The sequence below is a fragment of the Bombina bombina genome, chromosome 6 (genome assembly GCF_027579735.1).
Source record: "Bombina bombina isolate aBomBom1 chromosome 6, aBomBom1.pri, whole genome shotgun sequence".
NCBI classification, from domain to species: Eukaryota; Metazoa; Chordata; class Amphibia; order Anura; family Bombinatoridae; genus Bombina; species Bombina bombina.
The window spans coordinates 260,788,430-260,804,653 of record NC_069504.1 but is presented as its reverse complement, the minus strand read 5'-3'; the positions used below and the strand labels follow the sequence as shown (position 1 = coordinate 260,804,653).

General features: G+C 35.3%; 1 protein-coding gene across 1 annotated transcript in view; it reads left to right on the top strand.

The window, feature by feature from the left end:
* Positions 1-503: 503 nt before the first annotated feature.
* FRS2 (fibroblast growth factor receptor substrate 2) overlaps positions 504-16,224 on the top strand; it is a gene marked incomplete in the record, with an annotated part of 308,264 nt that continues 292,543 nt past the window's right edge. Inside the window, 1 exon segment of the mRNA XM_053716808.1 lies at positions 504-841.

Here is a 16,224-nt window from a genome sequence, read left to right as displayed (position 1 = left end):
TGTTGGTAGCCCCATCTGAAACCCCATACCAATTAGTAAAGTAAAATAATGCTGTAGGGCCAAGAAAATAATTTAGAACGCTAAACTCGGATTTTATCCAAAAATGTATAACGTTTATGTGGAGGTAACATTACGTTTTTAATGCTTCTACGTCTTTTAATTCTCAAACATACTGGACAATAAGAAAATAGGTTAATTACAAAGAACATCCATTAGGAATCAAATATAAACCAAAAGAAAGGACCAGTGTGTCTAATAGTGCATTTATTTATGAGACTGCGCTTTTTGTGCTAACCAGATTTACAAACAGAATGCATCACAGCGCACCGTGAAATAAATCGTTGTAAAAAGTTATGGATTGACATTTGTGATTTATTATTAGTGCACGTTCCTGATTGGCTGCTAAGTTAGGCGTGCAGCGCGTACCATAACAACGTACTCAGCTCTTCCCAGTAAATAATGAGTTAAACAAACCATCTTGGTGGTCTTAGCTACACTAAAGGAGTTAAAAAAAAAAAAGCGTCCGTTCTTTCCCTCAAAGCAAGCAGCTGACGTCATGCTCTCGAGGCGGTGCCTGGTCGCGCGTGCACACATCGCCATCGCTTCCTTCTACGTGCAATACATTTCTGTTTCTCATGTGCACGCGCACGAGTTCCCGTGTACCTCGGTGCTCCGTGTGACCCGGAAGTGGTAGCGGCGGAGAGTGGGGGGCGGAAGAAGAAAGAAGCGTATACCAAGAGAGAAGAGACCCGTCTCGGTCTAATTGACTGCCTGGAACCAGGGGGTACCGTGCTTAACCAGGGATCGAGCGGGACCCCCATGCAGAGCCTAAGTAACTAAGGTATTTGGAGGGACTGCTGGTTAAGAAGTTTGTGTCCAGTGTGATTTGTCTGGGGCCTATGGGGAGGGAATCGGGGCGCTCTATCCGCAAGCACCCCGGGACTAACTTGAACCATCCCGTCCCCGAGTGTGTGGTCTCATGCGCATCACTTGTTACATTTTGTTTGGAGTTTCCCTCCTCTCCAGTGTCTGGCACAGCGGTTTGCCTCAGTTGCTTGAGCTGCAACTCAGAGTTAAACACATACTACATCTATCTCTGGCTACCAGGGCAGTTTTAGGGTCACGGTTTAATAAATCACTAGGAACCAATTGTTTTTACGTTAAGCAATTTAGAAACAGTTGTGCTAGGAAAGACCATAAATAATTTTACTGTGTTTGTGAAACTTCTTGCAGTGATTGGGTTGAAACCGGTTTGTTTCCTTGTAAATTATGTGGTAAACATTATCTTGTATTATTGATACAAGTACTCATTTTTTTTTTTAAAGTTTACTCGAAAGTCGTTGGATGCAGATTGTAGTCAAAATGAGTTAAACTCTCCTGCCTTGTATACATGCATGAGACTGTACATTATTTTGGTATGACCTGTTCTGTAAAGCTCTAAAGAAGTTTTCATGGGCAATTAAGCCACTTTTGTCAATACGTCTTATGTCACAGTGGTAAAATCTGCGAAAATACTATATACTTTTTGTGTTTGTGAACATTTGTTGTTTTAACTGAAAGTGCTGTTTTGTTAGTCACTGTTGATAAAATAAATAAATAAAAAAAATGCTTTGTTTCCTGCAATTTACTATGAAATATGGTCTGTATACTGATAGTTTAAGCCTCAGGTCGACAAACCCAGGGAGCCACTGGCTCCTAACTTTGAGTTATTCTCCCATATCTATATTCAAATACTCACTGTCTGGCTACTCAATATTCTTACTGGCTCCTACATTTTTAAATGGATAGTAAACACAAAAAAAGTTATTGCTTAAAAAGATAGATAATCCCTTTTTATTTACCGTTCCCCAGTTTTGCATAACATATACTGTTATAGAAATATACTTGTTACCTCTGTGATTACCTTGTATCTAAGTTTCTGCTGACTGCCTCCCTTATCTTAGATCTATTGACAGACTTACATTTCAGGCAATTAGTGCTGACTCTTAAATAACTTCATGTACGTGACCACAGTGTTATCTATATGAAACACATGAACGAACACCCTCTAGCTGTGAAACACTGTCAAATGCATTCAGAATAGAGGTGGCCTTCAAGGGCTTAGAAATTAGCATATGAGCCTACCTAGGTTTAGCTTTCAGCTAAGATTAACAAGAGAACAAAGCAAATTTTTATGATAAAAGTAAATTAGAGAGTTGTTTAATATTACATGCCCTATCTGAATCATGAAAGTTTAATTTGGATTTTACTATCCCTTTAACTGATTTGTCGGCTCTTTATACTACTTTTATGTGGGTGTTTATATTTGACTGTCTTCTATTATATAGCTAGTTTCATACTGTAGTGTAAACATGCCAGTTTTTTTTTTTTACAAGTAAAAGGGACAGTCTAGTCAAAATTAAACTTTTATGATTCAGATAGGGTATGCAATTTTAAACAACATTCCAATTCACATTTATCATCAAATTTGCGTTGTTCTCTTGGTATTTGTAATTGAAAGCTAAACATAGGTAGGCTCATGTTAATTCCTAAGCCCTTGAACGTCTCTTTTTATCTCAATGCATTTGACAGTTTTTGATAGCTAGAAGGCGTTAGTTCATGTGTGCCATACAGATAACATGGTGTTCACGCCCATGGAGTTACTTATGAGAGTACACTGATTGGCTAAAATACAAGTATTGTCAAAAGAACTAAAATAAGGGGGCAATTTGCAGAGGATTAGATACCAGGTAATCAGAGGTAAAAAGTACATTAATATAGCAGTATTAGTTATTCAAAACTGGGGAACGGTAATAAAGGGATTATCTATCTTTTTTTTAAACAATAACAATTCTGGAGTAAGACTGTCCCTTTAACTAATGCCATGCTAACTTAAACATGTAAGCATATTTAATCATCCAATTGAACATTTAAATTAGCATGGTTATATTTAAGTTTCTTAGGAAGTTTATTTCAGTTTAATTTGTTTATCACAGTGCATGTCTGTTTTGACAGATAAATAGTATGATTCTTCTTAACATCCTGGAGAACTACACAGAATCCTCTGTGCTTTCGTCACTATTTTGGTCCTTTGGAACTTTAGTCAATATCTGAGAGCCAGACAACCCCACCACAAAAAACAAAACAAAGAAACCAAGAAACAACTAGATTAAAAAAATCATATTGCACATGTCTATGCATAGTAGCCCCAAGGAATGTATAGGAGCCAGCCATGCATTGCTTATGAAATGCACACATATACAGGACTGGAAACATCCAATAGACCTGTACTAGTTTAACAATATAAATAAATAATTACATTGCGTGAGTAATATTTCATTCTTCTTCCTGTATGCAAATTAATTGTGTTAGTTACTTTTTCACTCTGTAATAGTAAATCATAGCTTGCCTGCACAATTTCGGGACTTTGCAAATTTAGTCAATATCTGAGAGCCAGCCCCAAGAAATGTCTATGTGAGATATGTATAGTAGCAGTCAATCATGTTTAGGAGATGTATGTGTGTGTATATCTATATCTATCGATATCGCATTGGGTGAGCAAGAATTCCGACTTTTTCCCCTTGTATGTAAATTTAAATGGAGGTTACTTTTTTTCTGTACTGCTAGTAAACCATTGCCTATTATCATATCTAAAATATTCTATCCTGCATATAGTCTTAATGATATTCTGTCCATTTTTTCCTGGCTATTTCTGCTTGATTCTGTAAATAGCATCTGTGTGTAGCATGATCTAGGAGTAGTGGTCCCCTGAATTTGACCCATCTTGAGGTAAACATTCTTTTTCAGATGATTACTTCTTTATCTACTACTCAATAACATATTTTGTTTAAGGGAAATATGGTTTTTCTCTTGTACTTCTATTCCCTACATATTGAAAATATTTTTTTTAATATTTATTTTTTGTTGTTGGTTTGTTTTTTCTTGTTTTGTTTAGTAACTGGTTAAATATATAGATAAATATGTGGTTTCCAGGTCTGTTGTTAATAATCTAAATTAAGTCAGAGATGAGCTGAAAAGTGACATAAGTACCTATTTTTCTGCTGTATCCAATATGTTCCCCAGTACATCAAAATACCCAATTCAATTATTTTATATTGTTTTTTTTAATGCTTTTTCTATTTAAAAGCTACTGTTTCAAAATGTATTCAAAGGGACACTGAACCCAAATTTTTTTATTCGTGATTCAGAGCATATCATTTTAAGCAACTTCCTAATTTACTAGTATTACATTTTCTTCATTCTCTTGGTATCTTTATTTGAAAAGTAAGAATGTAAGTTTAGATGCCGGCCTATTTTTGGTGAACAACCGGGGTTGTTCTTGGTGATTGGTGGATAAATTCACCCACCAATAAACCAAGGCTGTCCAGTGTCCTAAACCAAAAAATAGCTTGGATGCCTTTTTCAAATAAAGATAACAAGAGAACAAAGAAAAATTGATAAAAGGAGTAAATTAGAAAGTTGATTAAAATTGCATGCTCTATCTGAATCACAAAAGAAAAAATTGGGTTCAGTGTATCTTTAAAAAAAAAAAAAACTGCTGATTGAATCTAACCTTTTTTTATGCAGAAATATAAACATGCTTAAAGGGACACTGAACCCTAATTTTTTCTTTCATGATTCAGATATAGCATGCCATTTTAAAGGGACAGTCTACCATAGAATTGTTATTGTTTTAAAAGATAGATAATCCCTTTATTACCCATTCCCCAGTTTTGCATAACCAACACAGTTATATTAATATACTTTTTACCTCTGTGATTACCTTGTATCTAGGAACCTTCTTCCAGCCCCCTGACCACATGACTGACTGTTTATTACCTATTGTCTTAAATTTAGCATTGTTTTGTGCTAGATCTTAAATAACCCCCTGTGCCTGAACACAGTGTTATCTATATGGCCCACGTGTACTTTCTGTCTCTTTGTGTTGAAAAGAGATTTAAAAAGCATGTGATAAGAGGGCAGCCCTCAAAGGCTTAGAAATTAGCATATGAGTCTACCTAGGTTTAGTTTAAACTAAGAATACCAAGAGAAAAAAGCAAATTTGATGATAAAAGTAAATTGGAAAGTTGATTAAAATTAAAAGTCCTATCTGAATAATGAAAGTTTAATTTTGACTAGACTGTCCCTTTAAGCAACTTTCTAATTTACTACTATAATCCATTTTTCTTTGTTCTCTTGCTATCTTTATTTTAAAAGCAGGAATGTAAATGTTAGCAGCCAGACCATTTTAGATTAAGCACCATGGATAGCGCTTGCTTATTGGAGGCTTACATCTACCCACCATTAAGCAAGCATAACCCAGGTTCTCATCCAAAAATGGTCCGGCTCCTATGCATCACATTCCTGCTTTTTAAATAAAGATAACAAGAGAACAAATAAAAATTGATAATGGGAGTAAATTAGAAAGTTGCTTAAAATTTCATGCTCTATCCGAATCATGAAAGGAAAAATTTAGGTTCAGTGTCCCTTTAAAGGGACATCAAACCCAAAAAAATGATTTCACGATTTAGGTAGAATATACAATTTTAAACATTCCAGTTTACTTCTATTATCAAATAGCACAACTGGTTGGGTGAGCCAATGACAATCGGTGTGTGTCTTTGCTGCTCCTGAGCTTGCATGAATAAACCTTTCAGCAAAGGATATTTGTTTAACTTTCTGTACTTCTATAGCAGGAGTCGCCAAATCTGTTTAAAATATAGGTGCCAGTTAAAAAACATTTAGGAGCCAGACAGTGGTACTTGTATATAGATATAAGGAGAATAACCCAAAAAGTTAGAAGCCAGTGGCTCATCAGGTCCCTGGGTTTGTTGAGCTCTGCTCTATAGTATTTTGAATATAAACACTATTTTCCTTTTTTTAATAGCTTTACTTTCCCAAGAAGCTCTAATCTGTTGTATATTTCCTGGTCATTTTCAGATTTGTTCAAATACACTTAAAGGGCCATGAAACCCAAATTATTTTCTTTCAAGATTCAGACAGAGCATGCAATTTCAAACAACTTTCCAATTTACGTTGCTTCCTTCACTAGGTACTCATTGTTGAAAAGCATACCTAGGTAGGTTTGGGAGTAGCAATGCACTATTTGGAGATGGCTGCTGATTGGTGACTGCACTTATATGCCTCATGTTATTGGTTCACCAGATGTGTTGATCTCCCAGTAGTGCATTGCTGCTCTTTTAACAAAGGATACCAAGAGAATGAAGTACATTTAATGTCATAAGCAAATTGGAGAGTTGTTTAACATTGCATTCTCTGTCTGAATCACAAGTGAATTTTTTTTTTTTTTACTTTTATGTCCCTTTAATGCTGTTGTGTACTGTAGCAGCCTGGCGTTTATTGTTATAACGAACTTATTGGGTTGTGATGTCCCATATTTTAAACATTTTTTTTAGTTTCTGAACTCTTATGTGTATTTTGACTATCTTTATGGTTATCCTTTATGTGATTACATTTTAACACTTTACAATGATATTTTACATTGAGTAACTAAAGTTGGGTTAGCCATGTTGCATTGAACATTCTTAAAAAGGTGATTCTATAGTACATATAATTGTTCTCTTAAAATAATCATCTGCATTAAAGGGACACTGAACCCAATTTTTTTCTTTCATGATTCAAATGGCATACAATTGTAAGCAACTTTCTAATTTACTCCTATTCGTTTTTTCTTTGTTATTTTGCTATCTGTATTTGAAAAGCAAGAATGTAAGTTTAGAAGCCGGCCCATTTTGGGTTCACAACCTGGGTTGTTCATGCTGATTGGTGGCTAAAGGCACTCACCAATAAACAAGTTAGCTTAGATGCCTTTTTTACAAATAAAGATAGCAAGATAACAAAGAAACATTTATAATAGGAGTAAATTAGAAAGTTGCTTAAAATAGAATGTTCTATCTGAATCCTGAAAGAAAAAAAATGGGTTTAGTGTTCCTTTAAATCCAGCATAACTTATAATAATCCCTGACAACTGAAAATCACTTTACTCTGTTTTAAAGCTAGAGGAATTTGGCATTTAAACTACCACCCACTCATTCAGATATGCTTTGGGCAGAAAGTGCAGAAACTTGCTGAATGTATCATTAGACAAGATAAAGCCAGGCTGGATTCTGTAGACGCTGGTGTGCCTGAGGCAGGTAGATCTGCAGGTTCATGTCCTTAGCCAGGCTATCTTCAAATTACTGGTGCACAAAAAAATATATAGTATAGTTTAGAACGCAGGAAGGCACCTAAAATGATAGCTCCAGTTTCTATCGTTTTGCATTCATCTACATAAGTCTCCATATATAATCTTAAAGCACCACTAAATACAGTAGAAGTGCATAATAAAAAGACAACATAATAACAATTTCAAATAAGCAGTAGTTCTTTTGTTTTTGTTCAGACAAATTTTATCCCCCCCCCCCCATTTGCCAGCACCCTGTATCATGTAACAGCCATCAGCCAATCAGACTAGCATACGCTTACCCTGTCAACTTGTGCATATGCTCAATGTCTCAAAGTGTTAGTATATAAATATATGCACAATTTTGATATTAGAAGTAAATTAGAAAGTCTCTTAAAACTGCATGCTCTATGTGAATCGTGAAAGTTTAATTTTGACTTTAGTGTCCTTTTCCGGCACATAAAATAGTTTATTTCTTCACTGTTTGAAAGTTAGGAGCCACCCAGTGAAAATAAATAAGGGACAAATGACTATAAATAAAAATAAGGGATTTGAACAAATAAAAGTCAAAAGGTTCACATTGTGCTGTTTTTTAGAATCCAGGATTTCTAAGTTTAAATCTGTTCTCTAAATGTATCTTCTTACATAATGTATCGCAAAATGTTGCTCCACCAAATTTTAAGTCTTTCTATCACTTTTTAGCTGTATATATTATACAGTTTCCTTTGCTGTGTGACTACATCTTCTTGCCAGAAGAATAATTTGTGTGATCTTCATAGGCTTAGTTACCCACCCACAGTGCAATGGAAGTTGTCACGGTGATGTAAAATGCAGAGATATAGAGCGTGTCAATAAACTGTGTGCTTGTTGATATTGGTTTCTCAATTTATTTTTCATATACAACATTTTAATAGTAGCTAGTGTGGAAGTTATATGGTGTTATCCCAAAAGAACTTTGACAGCACTTGTCTAAACCTTTGTAGAGCAAAGGGTCTAGAGTCCTAGCCATTCTGCTGTACTAAAAGCAGCTACGGCTTCCTAACTGGGATCGCGGACTAGAGGGTGTGCCTAGCGTCATAGGCACTACCCCCTGACCCAATCCCATCATTGAAATCACATGATTGCATACATGATTGTGATTTCAATTTTTTACTAATTTGTTTACATCTGATATTTGTTCCAATGTAACAAATTAGTACCAGCAGGGGTTAACCACATTTGCACTATTGCATCAAATGAATTGCACTGTTGGTCACAATCCTTTAGAAAAGCTTATCATATGATATTTATTTTCCTTTTTAAGGGGGTAGATCAAAATTTGAAATGTGCATTTAAATGTTTAAAGGGACATTATACATGGTTTCTTTGCATAAATGTTTTGTAAATGATCCATTTATATATCCCATACAGGTTTTTTTTTGTTTGTTTTTTAAATGTATAGTTTTGCTTATTTTTAAATAACATTGCTCTGATTTTAGGACTCCTAACCAAAGTTTTAGAAGTATACTGAGGTATACCTCCTCCAGCTTGCTCCTTTTTGTGTAAAGGGTCTTTTCATATGCAGGAGGAGGGGGGAGTGTCTGCTATTTTTGCTTCTACAGTTGGTGTTCCAGCTATCCTTTTCAACGGATCTAAACTGGGAGCTTCTAAGTAGGTTTTTAAACGGTTTTATACTGGATTTTTATATCAGTATCTGTGCATATTCTTCTTTATAGTAGTGTCTATTACATGCAGTTTATATGAGCATTTGTGTATACTGTCCCTTTAATATACTTCTATTAGCAAAAATGCTTCTGTAAAAAATTATTACTGGTTTTCAGAGGCAAACACACATGGCCTGTGCACCACCATTCAAATGCCATGCCTATTCAGAGAGCCAGCAGTGGCTTCTATGACACAAATTAAGTCTTTACTGACACAATATACACTACCGCCGGTGCTCTGAGCGGGCATGGTGTTGAATACTGGTGCACGGCTTTCACAACATATGTGCATATGCTGCTGAAGACCAGTAATCATTTTTACTAGAAGCATTTTTGCTGATGGAAGTGTATTGCAAAAGTGCATCTTATTTAACATTGAAATGTGCCTGTGTACCTTAAAAGTTTAACCTTTTTCTATGCAATTTTTTTTTTTTTTAAAGCTTGTAATTTAATAGTATGTTTGCAGAATTTCTTAAGAATTTAATTATTTTGCACATCTTTTAACACACATAAAGATATATATATATATATATATATATATATATATATATATATATATATATATATATATATATATATATATATATATATTATGCGTTCTGGGAAGTTGTTAATCTGCCTTTTCTCACTGGAAATAAGTTCTTGTTATAATGTAATGTTTTATTTTAGATACAGAATCGTACTATTTTACAAATATAATGGTAATTTGTTTCTAGGATGTTAGGTACAAGGCTATGGTGTGTGTGTGTGAATGAAATGTTTTAGGATTTAGTAAAGATTGCGTTATTTCATATTATGTGAATGCATTCAGGCAATCACCACAGTGAATCTAATCATGAAAACTTCTTTCTATGCTCCTAATTAATTTTAATTTGTAATCTGAGTTGCAATTACCCATCAATAAATGTTTTATGGAATATATGGTCTACTCTTCTTGTACACCGTTTCAAGTAAGTTTCTTAGCGTGTGACCTAGTGAGTGAGACCAGTGATCAAAAGACCAGCAGATTTTTAGACTTTACCATTTCAAATTTACTTCAACATATATATTTTTTAAAGGGGCATAAAACTGTAAAATAATTGTTGCATGGTATAGTGTTGGCCAAATTTGCTTTCTCAAGCTGTTTAGGCATTGAGTTGTAATCTTTTTTTTTTTTATTTGATATTTTTTTTTTATTCTTGAACACTACTAATTTTATGCTAACTTTGGTGTTGTGAATTAACTAATTATCTTATATATCTGGGCTGAGGTCTGTCAAGTGTACCACTGATTACGCATGATCTGTAAGTTGTAGAGACAATCCCATTGACTTGAATTGTGAGTGCAGCCGTTAACTTGTATGGCCTGCTAACAGATAGTTAGAAACTTCCAAGTACAAATAATCCGTTCTAATCTCCAAAAATTGCATTAGTGATTAACCTCAAAGGAAAGAGAATAGCAACACAGTAACAAAGTAAATGTAGCCACTAATTAGCAAATGCTACCAGGGTGCTGATCCAAAAATGTTCTGTCTCCTAAGCTTATATTCCTGCTTTTTAAAAAACAAAACAAAAAAAAAACAACAAAAAAACAAATAAAAATGCTAATAGAAGTAAATAAGAAAGTTGCTTAAAATTGCATCATGAAAGAAAAAATTTGGGTTTCATATCCCTTTTAAATTCTGATCAATGCAGGGACACTTATTTAAGGAAATTAACTAACATGTATGTTAAAAACAAAATAAACAATCCTTGAAAAGTTTATCTTGGTGGCACGCTTTAACCTCTTCGCTACTTGCCCAAAAGTACCTGAGAATTTTAGCATTATTTTTCATTTTTTAAAAAAAAAAAACCCAGAAATGGAGCCTTTGTTTTTTTGTTTTTTTACCTATGAAAACTATGTACAGATAACCCAAGGTATTGGTCTAGGCCCATTTTTATATATTTCATGCCCCTATTTGGCCACCAAAAATGATTATATAACAAAAAAAAAAGTAACTTTTTCACAGACTGAGTTTCTCACTGAAAATATTTACACATAACTACTGCAGTCGTAAGGCAAATTATTATAAAAGCTTCTCTGGGATCCTCTTTGTTCAGAAACCTTTGACATGCTAATTGCAGCTGCATACCACACTTTCTGAAATTCCTCACAACGAAGGGGTTAAACAGCTCATAAGGTTAATTTTTGCTGTAGTATAGGGATTTCCCTCCCAAACGATGTGTTCCCTTACCCTATGAAGGCAGATGCCTTCTGCTCTCTGGTTGCGGCTCCTGCTGTCTAAGCTTACAGTGAGGATTGCAAAATGTGCTTCTGTGCTGTGCGTAGGTACTACATCAACACAATATGGTGGGCAAAGTACTGTGTGATGTAGTACCCTATGTCCATATGGTGCAAGGGGTTAAACCAGTGCACAAGTGTTATTGACGTAAATATAAAACTCAAGAACGCTGCTTCTCCGTGTTGGAGTTGGTAAGTCAGTTATGATTGCCCTTCCCAGTGACAGGTTTAAAGGGACACTGAACCCAAATTTTTTCTTTCTTGATTCAGATAGAGCATGCACTTTAAAGCACATTTCTAATTTTACTCCTATTATTAAATTTTCATTTGTGGTGAACAACCTGGGTTCTTCCTGATTGGTGGATAAATTCACCCACCAATAAACAAGTGCTGTCCAGAGTCCTGAACCAAAAATTTGCTGGCTGCTTAGATGCCTTTTTCAAATAAAGATGGCAAGAGAACGAAGAAATAATGATAAAAAGGACTAAATTAGAAAGTTGCATAAAAGATTCTTTTTTTTTTTTTTATCACTAATACTCGTGTGTGGTTTAAAATGTGACACTGAGAAGGAATTTAAGTGTTTTATATTGTTTTTTATATACATATGTTACAATAAATATCCTTGATTCTCAGTGCGAGTAATCATTTGACCAGCTGGGTCACTACCTAATATTGAAACTATGTTGCATCATGTTTCTTTTTTTCTTTGAGGTTTATCATTGCAACAATTTCTGAAAATGATCACAGATTATATTTGTGATGTTTCTAAAACTAATGAAACTGGTTGTTGACAGTGATTTATTTATTTAGTTCTACCTCACCAAGATGGCATGATGTTGTTATGATTTCACAGATCAGAGGTTCTGTGCTGTGGAGTGGTACGACTGTGGCATGGGAGGAGATGGAGTGGGGTTTTATTTTGAATAAAAACATTGCACTCATATCTATAATTTGATGTTTGTCAGTAATTTTGTTGAAAAGTTTTTTTTTTTTTTTTTTTTTTTTTTTAACTGGAATAGAACCTACCCCTTCTTAAGAGAAAATGAAAGTAAAACTTTAAACTTTGCGATTCAGATAGGAACAAAGTGTCTTAATATTACACATTCGGATCTTTTCCAGATAAGCCCCGCCAAAAAGTTAAGCCCCGCCGCAACAAATATGAAAAAAAAAAAAGATCTGAAACTTGTACATTTATTGTTTATTGAACAGGAACAGTGTGAAATGAAACTTGTACTTGTGAAATTAAATTAAACTTGTACTAAACTGTAACTTATATTGTTATTTTGTATTGTAGTTTATGTAGTTTTATTTTTTATTGAAGACGCTGCATTGAAACTTTGTACTTTTATTTTTTATCGGTGCATTGAAACTTTGTACTTTTATTTTGCATTGAAACTTGTTTTTTATTTAAGAGGTTGAAATTGGGACAGGTCTTTATTTTTTATTTAAGAGGGTGAAATTGGGACAGGTCATTGATAATTCGCATGAAAAGGTCCGTATTTCGGTACCTTTGCCTCCAAACGAACTTGCACAAGTAGCTGTCCACTAAAGACCTGTGTGTGCCGCATTGGCGCTTATTCTGCATCTTGTAGACGTGCCAGAAAGATTCAATGGTTTGTGTGTGAGCTCCAGTCGTTGGATCCACAAAGTTTTCACTATGATTAACCGTTTGATGAGTATAATTCATTGAAAGAATCGTTTCAATTCCTTTGTATGATGGCCACATATCGGAAATGATGATTGAGCCGGGAGCTATGCAGGCCTGTATTGTGTGCATCAGAGTGTCCGCAGTTCGATCTGGAACTGCATACATGAACACTTCTTTACTCTCCCTGCAGATCCCTCCGAAAATCCACTGCTGGGGAAGGACTCGCCCTGCGTTGTTTTTACGGCGAGATATTAGCGTTTCATCGATCTCGACGTGTAGACCTGGCCCACCGACAATAGTTGGATTCTGCAAAAGACGCCAGGCACAAATTTCGCGAAGAAAGTTCTTCCAGTCAACAGCGGTCGTGTGGCCAATAGATAATTCCTCAGAGCAGAATTTCATACTTGTCAGATTTTTAGACCAGCAATAAATAAATAGAATTACTGTCCTGAACTCCATCCTAGACCGTTCCAGCCAAGTTCCCTTTCTAAGAGCGATTTCTTGACGACACTGTCGTGCATTACACCTCCACCTGTCAGAAACAGTGGAAAGTGTCATTTGGTGCCCATTGTTGCATAAACGTTGCAGATGGATCACTCCGTGTGTTTGCAAAAAAAGTATTGCCGTCTCCTTGTCATGAACGACAGTCGAAAGCGTAAGAAAGTTCATTGTTTTTATTGCAAATTGTAATACGTCACTGTTGCGTGCGTGCGTGCATTACATTGGAGCTGGCAAAAGTGGCGGGGCTTAACTTTTGGCGCGTGCACTGTTTGCATTAGTGGCGGGGCTTATCTGGAAAAGATCCACACATTCTATTTGTTTCTCGTCTAATTTACTTTGTGCTCTTGGTATACTTTTTTTCAAAAGCATATGCACATATCCCTTGCAGTGGTAGTGCGCAACTAAGAACTAGCTGATGATTGATGGATACACACATTTTGGCTTTTGTCATTGCTTTTTTTTTTTTTTTTTTTTTTATAGATGTGTTCAGCTGCTCTGGAGCTGACTTTAACCCTATGCAGGAGTAAAAACAGTTATATGCAAGCAACAGTACAATAAAAAATGCTCTCTTATTTTAGAGCATTTCCTTTTGCTCTTTCATGTCCCTTTAACTTAGAAATTAGTTTTAAGCTGGTTTATTCTTTAAAGGGACAGTTTACTCAAAAAAATTATCCCCTTAAATTTGTTCCCAATGATCAATTTTACCTGTTGTATTGTATTAAATTGTTTACAAGTATTTCCTTCACCCTTATATTGACATTTGAAATAGTTCAGTTAGCCTGTGGTATCCCCACCTATTCTGAAAGTTTTTGCCCTTTGGGCCAAGCTATAAATAAGCTGTGTAAACACAGCCAGCAGAAGAAATTACACTCTCAGAGGGGTATAAAAGGGATAAGGTAAATAAAATGTTAATTTTCCATTGCTCCCTCCAAGTATTGGTGATTGGTTTATGGACTTATATAAGATAAATAAGCATGTACACAATGTGATAAGGTAATAAAATATGATTATACCTACAAGCTCAACCCATTTTATTAGGTTTTGGCTTCAAAACACAAAATCGGCTAATTCAAATACACAAATAAACCTAAACCTAATTTTTCTTAAATGAGATATATATATATAATATCACACACCACACCCTACCACACACCACATCACACACACACACACACACACACACACACACACACACACACACACACACACACACACACACACAAGAAGGAAGATGTCAGCACCCACAGTACATCTAAGTGTTTCCTTTATTTTACAGTGACATAGAAGACAAAGCAGCAACGTTTCGGATCCATCTGAGCATGACTAAGGATCAGATGGATCCGAAATGTTGCTGCTTTGTCTTCTATGTCACTGTAAAATAAAGGAAACACTTTGATGAACTGTGGGTGCTGACGTCTTCCTTCTTGGATTTCTTTGTATTACATTAGAGGTGTGCAGGACCCTCTGGCGTTCTATCTCTCTATCTCTCTATCTCTCTATCTCTCTATCTCTCTCTACCATATTTTGTGAGCTTAATGCCAGCTATAACCAATTTTCAGTCTTGGTGGCTACTTGTGGTTTCATGGTTAACTGCTTAAAAAAGTCTTACACCCATGTTGTGCTGGTGGGAATTTGTGTAATAAGGGCTGTCAGATCTCTTTGTCACTAGTTAGGTTAACTGGAGCTTAGATTAATCACTCCATTTACATTACAGTAGTTCTAACACATTGTAATGCAACTCATTTCTTCTGCTTCAGCTGTTTTCTGTTAGAGCCCAACCAGATTCAACATAAAACCAATTCCCGCCCCTTTTGGCTTTGTTTTTAGCCCTGGTTTTGTTTGAGGCTTCAATAATTAATATTAAGGTACCAATTTCTATTGCAAATTAACCTCTGAAAATCCAGACAAATCTTTATTTTTTTTTGTAAGTTTTTTTTCTTTCCTTTTTTATATGTATATTATTTTGTAGAGTGTACGGAAGCCCAGAGAGGCCATGCACTTTTAATATTTTTTTAACTTGTTTTGTAAACATAATTTTTTTGTCGACAAAACAAGTTGTTTTATGAAGATTGTTTTTACACTCAGATTGTTACATCTACCTGACTAGATTTCATTCAGGAAGGGTTACAGTGATGGAGCATACTGATTGAAAGGAAAAGCAGCTGCCAGGCTGTCACAGCAGCCTGCAACCTTCTTCCTAATCTTACCAGCAGCCAGAACAAGAACTTTTATTCAGAACTGTGTGCCTGTCTGGGAACATTTATCTTGCCTTCATATCTGTTATCCTGTCACTTCAATGAAGTGGTTATCTGGCTGCCCTTTAAGTACTTGGAGCCTGGAACCCTCTCTCTGTCTTTTCCTATTGTGTTTCTCTTTCCCTCTCTTGTAACTGTCCTTCCATGTATATTTCTCTCTGGCTTTGTTTCTTCGTATCTCTGCTCATTAGTGTCTCCCTCTCTATCTGTGTCTCTATTTTACTCCCTATTCCTATATTTCCCAAGATCTTTTTACCCTTCCTTCTCTTTACCCCAACTCTGTTTCTGCATCTTTTGCCTCTTGCAGCTTTTCTTCCTTTTCTCTCTCTATATCCTTCGGTGTCTTTCCCTTTCTTTGTGCCATCCTGTCTTTCCTTATCTACTTATGTTTGTCTTCTAGAAACAGCTGTCCTTTTTTCAATAGTCTGAATATTTTTTAAAGGGACAGCATACTTAAAAGTTTATATTATGTTTAAAGATAGATAATTCCTTTATTATTCCCCAGTTTTGCATAACCAACACTGTTATTAATACACTTATTACCGCTGTGATTACCTTGCATATAAGCCTTTGCAGACTGCCCCATAGCTCAGTGTTTTTGACAGACCTGCAGTTTAGCTAGTCAGTACGGACTCCTAAATAACTCCACGGGAGTGAGCATAATGTTATCTATATGGCGCACATGAACTAGCTTTG